The sequence below is a fragment of the Emydura macquarii genome, unplaced genomic scaffold (genome assembly GCF_026122565.2).
Source record: "Emydura macquarii macquarii isolate MOO-44397 ecotype Brisbane River unplaced genomic scaffold, CSIRO-AGI_Emac_v2 contig_2208, whole genome shotgun sequence".
Lineage (NCBI taxonomy): Eukaryota > Metazoa > Chordata > Testudines > Chelidae > Emydura > Emydura macquarii.
Genome location: NW_027132345.1, coordinates 18,545 through 27,488, shown reverse-complemented (window position 1 = coordinate 27,488; position 8,944 = coordinate 18,545).

Genomic DNA, 8,944 nt, shown 5'->3' with positions numbered 1-8,944 from the left:
TTTTAAATCACTGGCTATTTCATCAAAAGCTCAAGAACCAAATTGTTTGTATTTAAAATCACCACAGTATCAATTCTGATTGCATTAAGTAAGTATTGCTCAATAATCCAATCAATTACTGAGGACAGGAAGTTGTTGCTTAATAAGAAAAGTCACATTGTTGCATGGAATAGAAAAACAAACAAGAGACCTATATGATTATGAAAACTGAATACAACTAAAATTCAGTTTGTGAGGCATTAACAACATTATAACCAGCACCATTCACTGTGCAAACTCCAGCGCACTCCACTAGTCACATGAGCAACCAGTTTAGTGGCTTATTGCAGTCAAAGAGATTGGAATAGCCTTCATGCAAATAAGCACACTGACGATGCGATGACATGAACAAACAGTAGTCTGCCACCTGGCAAATACAAAGATTTGTTTTAATTGCATGGAACACTGAACTTTAAAAATCAAACTTCATTTGAAACGAAGCAGCAGCTATAGCAATTCAGGATGTAATGAATTCTCAATCCTGGTTCAAATGCACACAGTAAAGCTCTTCAGGGTCTTTGGAGTCGTCTCTAAAATGCACAGATCTTGAAGAGTCGCCCATATCCAGACCCCAGGGAAAAGAACCACAGATGCTTGTTGTGTGCACTGGTTGTTCAGCAGCATATAAAATAAGTCAGTCTCTCCTCAGTTTCTCAAGAAGCCTACATTTTCAATCACTGAAGGGGAAGAATGACACACACACGAAAGCTTTTCTAGGATTAAAAGGAATGCAGTTCAAGTTAATGCAAATTCTACAAAGCTGAAGTCATTTGGGAAGGAAATAATACTATGTGTTTCGATTCTCAGTATGAGAAATCCTGGTGAAACCAAGTTCCCAAGCAGTTCTAACACAACCAATGAAAGGGTTCACTGGTCAACATGCGCACACAGGCTGTCAATCCATCCACAAACACTGAGAGCTAGCTGTGCAGATAACTACAGAGGATTGCAGAGGCCATGGAAAGTGGAACCTTCTGAGGTTGGAGAGAGCTGTATAGCTCAGGTGGAAATTAATAATTCTGTTGCACAGGAGTTAGGCTCTGAGTACTGATGAGGCTGTTAGATGGTATCACAGTTCTCTGCTCCACCCCGGCCCCTGAAATACACTGAGTTTGCCTGAAAATAGTACCACCACCACAGACCTGCTGTTCCTTCTGAGCAGAGAATTGTGCACCCTGAATAGTACAACAGCCTTTCCTTGGTTTTATAGCTCACAGAGTCATTGACTGCAACAGGAGATCAGCAATTCCACACACAGGAGGACCCACTCCATCACTTCCCACTGTTCTGGCAGCACAAAGCACCCACAGAGCTGGCTTAATTGGCTCTCTGAGGATTCCCCTTGTGTAAGAACCACCCCTGGGTGGCAGAGACAGCATGCCATTTCTGTGCTATCACCACCAACACTCCTGGATGGCTGGGGTTGATCCTGGGTAAAAGTAGGCATAGCAGGAGCACCCTAGGCCCTGCAATCCCCAGCTGTTGGGAGACCCCTGGGGGCCACAGGTCACTAGGCCTAACTTAGACTAACTCTGAATATGTCAGTGCAAATTTAGGTGCCATGTTCATCTGCGTATATTGTCCCTACAGGAGTAGATAGAACCTCAGTACTCTGTGGAGGTAAGTCACTGTGTAAAAGGGGAGGTTAACACATTTGCTAGATCCACATGTATTTTTAACAAGAACAGTGTTACTGGTCAGGAAGGAAATACTTCCTGTATGCCAGTTGTTTTACAGAGGACTAGAACAGTGGGCCAAATTCTGCTCAATATTACATTATTGTATCATCACATCACTGCCTTGAACTCAGTAGGGAGGAATATGTGCTGTAGTGGAGGGCAGAATCTGGCCTAGAGAATAATGTAGTTTACAGCAATATCACTGTTGGATGTAGAGCAGAATCACCATTAGAATTATGCCAAATTCTGAGGTCCGTTACATACAGGCAATGCCAGGGACAGCAGTGGACTTGCACCTCTGTAAATGCAATCAACATTTGGCCTAGAGTGGTCTGCAGATATTTCACAATAGTATCTCCTCTACCCTGTGTACAGGACTTTCACAGCACTGAAATTACAAACTTCATATTTTATGTTCTTTCCTGGCATGAACTGTGCATAAAAAATATCACCTCATTTACTGCCTTTTAAACTTCACTAAAGAAAAAGTGATTGATACAATGTAATGGCACGGAAAATTGTCAGCTACAGTTAAGAGAAATCACCTCTCTTCATATTTCAGCACTAGCCTATTCAAACTGATTCCCAAGAGTTTTATTCCTTTATCGCCACAAGGGGGTAACAGAAGCTTGAATTTGTATTTAGCTAATCTGAGCTGTCACTTTGCTCAGTCTTCAAGCAGGAATTGGGGGCAATATTTATCATCACGGAGGAAGGGGTCATCCTATGGAGCTACACAGAACTAAATGAAATGATAGAAGTAAAACCAGAGATGCATGTATAGTAACTGGCTATTTAGAGCTGCAGACAGATTTAAGATAAAGTATACTACTCAGTGCACAGTAACATGCATTATAGCACAGCACCCTCTGTCAGGGCCCCTTAAAAGCCTGCTAGTTTTACCTGTTTCAAATAAATACCTCAAATCATCATTTCATAATAATAAAGGAAATGTTTAAATCTACCACCTGATTCACTCTGATACTCAGAACGCTTCACACTACTCTAGCAATGCAAAGCAGCCACAACTGGGAGCATAACCTGGGTTTTTCTTAGATCTACAGTTTCTGTTGGTTTCAACTTGGACAAGGAAAACTAACAACTCCATTTCACTTCTGGGTGTTCACGCTCTGGCACAAAGCTGCAAGGTTAGATTTGCAAGCACTGCAAGGGAAAGTCTTTAATGCCAACCAAACTGTTCTCATTTTATTCATATGAGGGTGTGTAACACCTCCCTCCTCCCCACGTCTTACCCAGCTGCTGTCCCCCAGAGATTGGCTGTCATCTGCCTGGAAGTGACCCTGTATGTTCCAAAGAATGTAGCGCACAGACTTTCCCACATAATGCACTCTTCCTACTTCAGTATTCAGCAACACAGTTTACACACAGCTTTAGTTGTCTAGATTCATATGTGGGGAAGGGAGCAAAAGGAAAAGGAAGGAGACAATTAGGAGAGTGTAGAAACAACCCAAATAAGGAAGTTCTCTTTCTTCTCTGTAGTCCCAGATCCTTTTATCGGAGCAGGGGAAATGCAGAATAGCATATGACTTCAAGTTAGCTCCAGATTGTGCCACTGTGCGTGTAATCCCCCCTTTTCGCCCCCAGAGTCGAATAGAATGTCTGCACTAAGGAACTCTTGGGAGGGCTGCTAGGGACACAGGACCAGTGTGAAGGAAACAGGACTCCAACCAAATGGCCCTGCCTGTCATAGAATGACCTGTGGGGAGCCCCTCCAGACCTGGAGACAGGCCCCATCACGTTTTCCATATGGTTTCCCCCAAAATGGATCATGTACCGGAAGCTCAGTGAGGGCATCTTCAGGGGAACTTTCTCTCCTGGAACTCCCATCCCCAGATTTCCCAGAGCAAGGGATGTTCTGGCCCAATAGCAGGTGCAGTGTTTTCAGATGGCAAGGTGAGTTTCAGTTTGACAGGGTATTTTTAAATCAAACAAACTCTCAGGCAGAGCTTCTCTTTCTTTAGCTGTAAATTTTGATCATCACTGAGATCACACAACAGTTTGGAGAGGAAGTGAGGATTACACACAGTCTCCAGTTGAAACTCCAGGGGGAAGTTTATATGAGCAGAATGGAAATACTCAAATTGGAATTTGACAAAGACAATGGGGCCCACACCCTCCAGGTATTTAGGTGTCTAACGCCCATTGAAAGACCAATTGGATTTAAACACCTAAATATTTTGAAAATCTGGGCCGAGGCTCCTACTCTTATAAAGATGCCATGGCATCTTTAATGACAAGTTTAATGACACCTTTTGGCTTAAATTTCATTAGGGAAAAAAAAAGGGGGGGAAGAAGAAAGCATGTGAGTAGGCAGTGGTCTTTCCTGCAAGGAATGAATTTGTGTCTTATTTCCAATGAGTGCACCTCCTGCCTGTTGCATTTGAGGGATCCGGTGTGGAGTATTTGAGAGTCAGAAATGGCTTGGCCCTTCTACTTTTACTGACAATTATTTTGATGTGTATCCCTTCCAAAAAGCATATGCTTCAAATAATCAAGACCCATGACTGTGTGGTTCTCTCTTACAGGATGAAGAGAGCACAGTGAGGAGTCTGGTTTTGGTTAGTGGCTCACACACTGCGCTGACACGTGTCCTCTCTCACACACTTAGATCAATTGGAAACTGTTTGATACAGCGAGAACGACAGCACTTCATCTCTTCTGCTCAGGCCTCGACAACTGCTCCCACATTTTCTTCTTTCAACATTTGAATATTTATCACTCAAGATTGAGCAGCACCGACTTCTGGTTCTTTTTTTCCCCGTGGTTAGGAGTCCCAGCAAGTTCAGGAGACATGAAGGGGTATCCGGAAATTCTCCTAATTTGCCTCTTGCCATGTAAGTTTGTTGAACTCACTCGTGGTTTATTATTTACAGTTACTTATTTATGCAGCATTGTGGGATTTGCTCCCCAGAGTTACAAGTTTCATTCCAGGGCAACCCCAGTGAAACCTAAGACTGGAGTCTCAGCACCCCTAAGTGTGGATGGAGCTCTACAGATAATCTACACACAATGGACACAATTCTCCACTGCCCTGAACTCTGTGCAGTCATTTACACCTGTGCATGGGACAGAGCAAACGCCAAGATCAGAATTTTCCTTTCACTCACATCAGTGGCAGAAGATTACACACCTCAAACTCACTTTGCACAGTAAATGAACATACAAAGTAGAAGGCATTTCCAGGAAATCTCATCAGTTATCTTCCTAGTGAGCAGGTTGGCTACACATCCATTTTATGTTACATGGGTAATTCAATGATCTTACTCTATGCTGTATATTGTAACTATTTTCAATCTTAAGTAGCTAGCTGTTTGGCTGAGTGAGACATTTCTAAAATGGCCATCACCATGGTATCTGAGCACGGAACACATTGTTGTGGACTCTGACTGCACTAAGAGGACATCATATTAAGTTCTGCTTTTATGTATCTTTCAGTTTCTAGGAAGCTTTATTTGCTTACGTATCTGTTGAATATTCAAGTGCTTACAGTTTGTCTTCAGTTGTAACAGGAAAGCTTTTGTCTATTTACCTTTTTAAAATGCAAACATATTAATATTGCTTCTATTGAGGTAGCGCCCAAACGGATTATACAGTGCCTAGCCCAAAGGGGTCTCAATCACAAAAAGACTCCCTGCTCTTAGTGTTTTATAACTTATGTAATCATATACATTTGATTAGTTAGTTGGGTTGTCCTCCTTTGAGCACGGGTCAGATGACCCCGAGGTCCAACCCTAATCTATGATTACATATGAAGGATTGAAGGAGAGGGATATACCTTTCTTATTAGATGGTAAATTAATTGGGGGCAACAGTCACAGCTTTTTGCATGTCTAGGCACCTAGGACAGTGGGGTCCTGATCCTGATTAGGGCCTTTGATTTCTACCATAAAAAAAAGTCATTTATTCTTTGCATTATTTAAGGTCTAGAGGCCCCAACTCTGCTAGATGCTGCAGAACCAGAGAGAGAGAGGGGGAACCAAATAGGTAAAACACAAAAAGAATAGGAGTTCTCCTCATTCTACAGATGGAGGACAGGATTAAGGATCAGATCTTCAATAAGAGCCGAGCAGTTTTCCCTCTCGCAAAGTCAATAGAAGCAGTGGGTTCTCTGCACCTCTGAAAATCAACCTCTTAATAACTTGTCTAAGATCATGGAAGGAACCTGTGGCATTGCTGTGAATGGAGTTCAGACCTCCTGAGTCCCAGTTTCTCACCTTAACCACAGAGTCCTTATGGTGAGAGAGTGCACTACAGTTCACTAGGTGGATCCCTCCTTCCTTGGGAGAAGAATGCACTAAGGCCCAAATCCTCAGAAGTATTTAGATTCCTAACTTCCATTGAAATCATCCTACATCACTGACTTAGGATCTAGACCCAAATATCTAATATGGTTAGTGGCTAAAGTCTTTAGTTTCTCTCTCTCTCTCTCTCTCTCCCCCTCACTTTCAGGTGTAAACTGGCCCTTTCTCAGAGTTGGGGTGAAACTAAAGACTCTCTCCCTCACCCTCCTGCTCCATCCTGAACCCAACAGGAAACTAGACAGTAAAAACAGCAATATCATCTTCACTTCTTGCTTTCTTCAATCAGGATTGGTTAGCATGCTGAGGTTTTGTTTGGTTTTTTCCCCCTCCAGGTACAGTCCCTCAAATTGAAGCAGCATTGACTTTGATACCTTTTCTTCCTGACGAGTTGCAGCAAGTTAAGAAGACATGGTGGAAGGTCTGGAAGCCTTCTCTGCTTGCCTCTTCCATTGCAAGTGTTTTGCACACATTAACTGTAGTTAGTGGTTTATTCTGTATTTATTTTGTTAGTACAGGAACAGGGGCCTGAATCTCCAGTCCAATGTAACAACTTTCTGCTGCTGCAGTCCCAGTGAAACCAATGGCATTGCACTGAAATAAAATTGGTGGACTGAAATGGAGAAATCAGGGCCTATAGTCCTGGATAGTACTTCACGGATAAGCAGGAGACAAGGAGTCTGATTCTGCACTGCCCTGTATCTTGTGTAATCGTTCACACCATCTTCGCCACGGTGTAAAACAGAAATTGACGGTTTACTCAAACTACAGATAGAAGCTTTACCCATTTTACCCTCATATTTACGGAGATGTAAATGATACAAATTGCAAGGCAATGGATAATTAAGCCCGTGTGCCTTCCTCAAGAACTTGCAGCTTGCATGGCCATGTACATGTTACTGCTCTGCTCTATGAAGAGGGAAATGTTTCCAGCTGCTGTCGCCTCATTGCTGCTGTCCCTCTTTTTGCCTTCCAGCTGTTCTATGGGCCATTCACCTGGAGCAGGAGCAGATTTCCATCACAAAGCAGCCACTTCCAGACAGCTTTGCCAAATTCACTTGCAAGGTGTTTGGTGAATCAGCCTCCACCTGTTGGAGGCCCAGTACAATTGGAGTTGCTTGACCACTGTCCTACAGGCTTAGCGTAGCATTCAGTTGCTTGCTTGGCTATTCTGACCCCTGTAGCATGACATCTTCCAGTTGGTAGAGACTGAATAATCTTATAGATGCCTCAGTTTCTGCATACCATGGCACATAAGATGACAAAACAGAGATACTGTATGCTTGCAGCTGCACATAGATAATGGTGATGGGAACAAGAAGTTATCCTTGAACGTCTCGGGTACACTGTTTTATTGCCAGGGGGCATATTTTTACTCCACCCCTCCTATCACCAGATGTTGTTTTGAAGACTCCAATTATTATGGTGAGACGGATGTAGTTAAGGGTGGAAACCCAATGTAGGTAATTAGCATATATGATAATGAGAGAAATAATTAGGTGAAGGCTGTTTAAGGAAGGGTATAAGTAGTCACTATTTAGACAAAGGGGAGCGCTCATCAACAGCTGACTCCGCGGGAGGTGCTGCCGGTTGGACTAGAGGATCCACTGACTCCCTGGTGGGGCCTCTGAAGAAAGCCGTTGCTGTATACAGCCTTCTAAGTAACAGCTTAGCTCTCCAGACTTAGTGAGTATGATATATTGTAGTTAGTTTTAGGCTTCGTATCTAACTAGTATATTTATAGAAAACCTTGCACATTAAACCTTATTGATCTGCAAATCGGGCGTACCGTGCCTCACTAATATCCACACTGATCACAAAGTGTTCAGAATCAACACACCAACATCCACTGCTACCGAACCGCAGCTAGAGAGGCCCCACAAAGGCTGCTGTACTTCACCCTAAATGGGTCTGAGACAAAGCGGGAAGCAGGCTTCTCCAGTGAGAAACTCAGTGCCTATGGGAGACAAAACACCTGCATCTTGTTGGTGCACAAGCTGGAAAAGACAGACAGCAGCCGCTATTACTGTGCCATGTGGGATTTAGCACAGTGCCATAAGATTCCTGTAACCCTGCACAAAAAGCCACCACAGCTCTGTGTTTTGGGCTCACCTCTCGTATTACTGCTGCAGCAGAGCAGGGTGAGCCCCAACCCGCAGCCCACCCACACCAGTCTGCAACAGACAGACAGTCTTAGTCCCACATACCATGGCCAGTGTGAACTCCAGCTCGGCCAGCCCAAGTTGTGTAGGGATTTGCCTCTGATGCCTCAGCCAGCGAAGCGGGAGTTCACCTGGTGGGTGATACAAAGCTAACAGCCAGTGTCTGCCTACAAGTGCTGGCACCATCTCGAATGGCAGAAGAAGTGATTGACAGTCACTAGCCATTTGATTTCACAAGGCCATGGGTGAAGAGAGAAAGTTGGGGGTTAGAGAATGAGGGACAATGAGGTAGTAACAATAAATAACTGGGGGGAGGCAGGTAAGTGAACAGGGAAGGTGAGGGGAACACATTTTCTAGTTTGGGACAAAAAAGAGTTGTTTGCATCTCCACTGGGAATTTTCAGCACATATCCATGGCTGGAGCTCTAGTGTACACAGAGTACAGGAGTTTTCTATTCATTTTCAATGGCCATACAAAAAGTAATTAACTTGGCTCCTCTGAGTGCACATGTGCACCATACTCAAGGACTGAAGACAAGAGCAGCAGCAACATTCTTTATAGCTCTTCATATACTAAATGAGAGAAGGGCACAGGCAGTCTTGGGAGGCGTCCTTCCCAGGGGAAAGGTCCCAACCCTCACATCCAACTGCACTGCACTCAGTACAAGACCTGGGCTTAGTGAGAAAGGTGGCTGGATGCAATCTCTGTCTCTCCATGATGCTGGGGCCAGTTAATGGCTTGTTT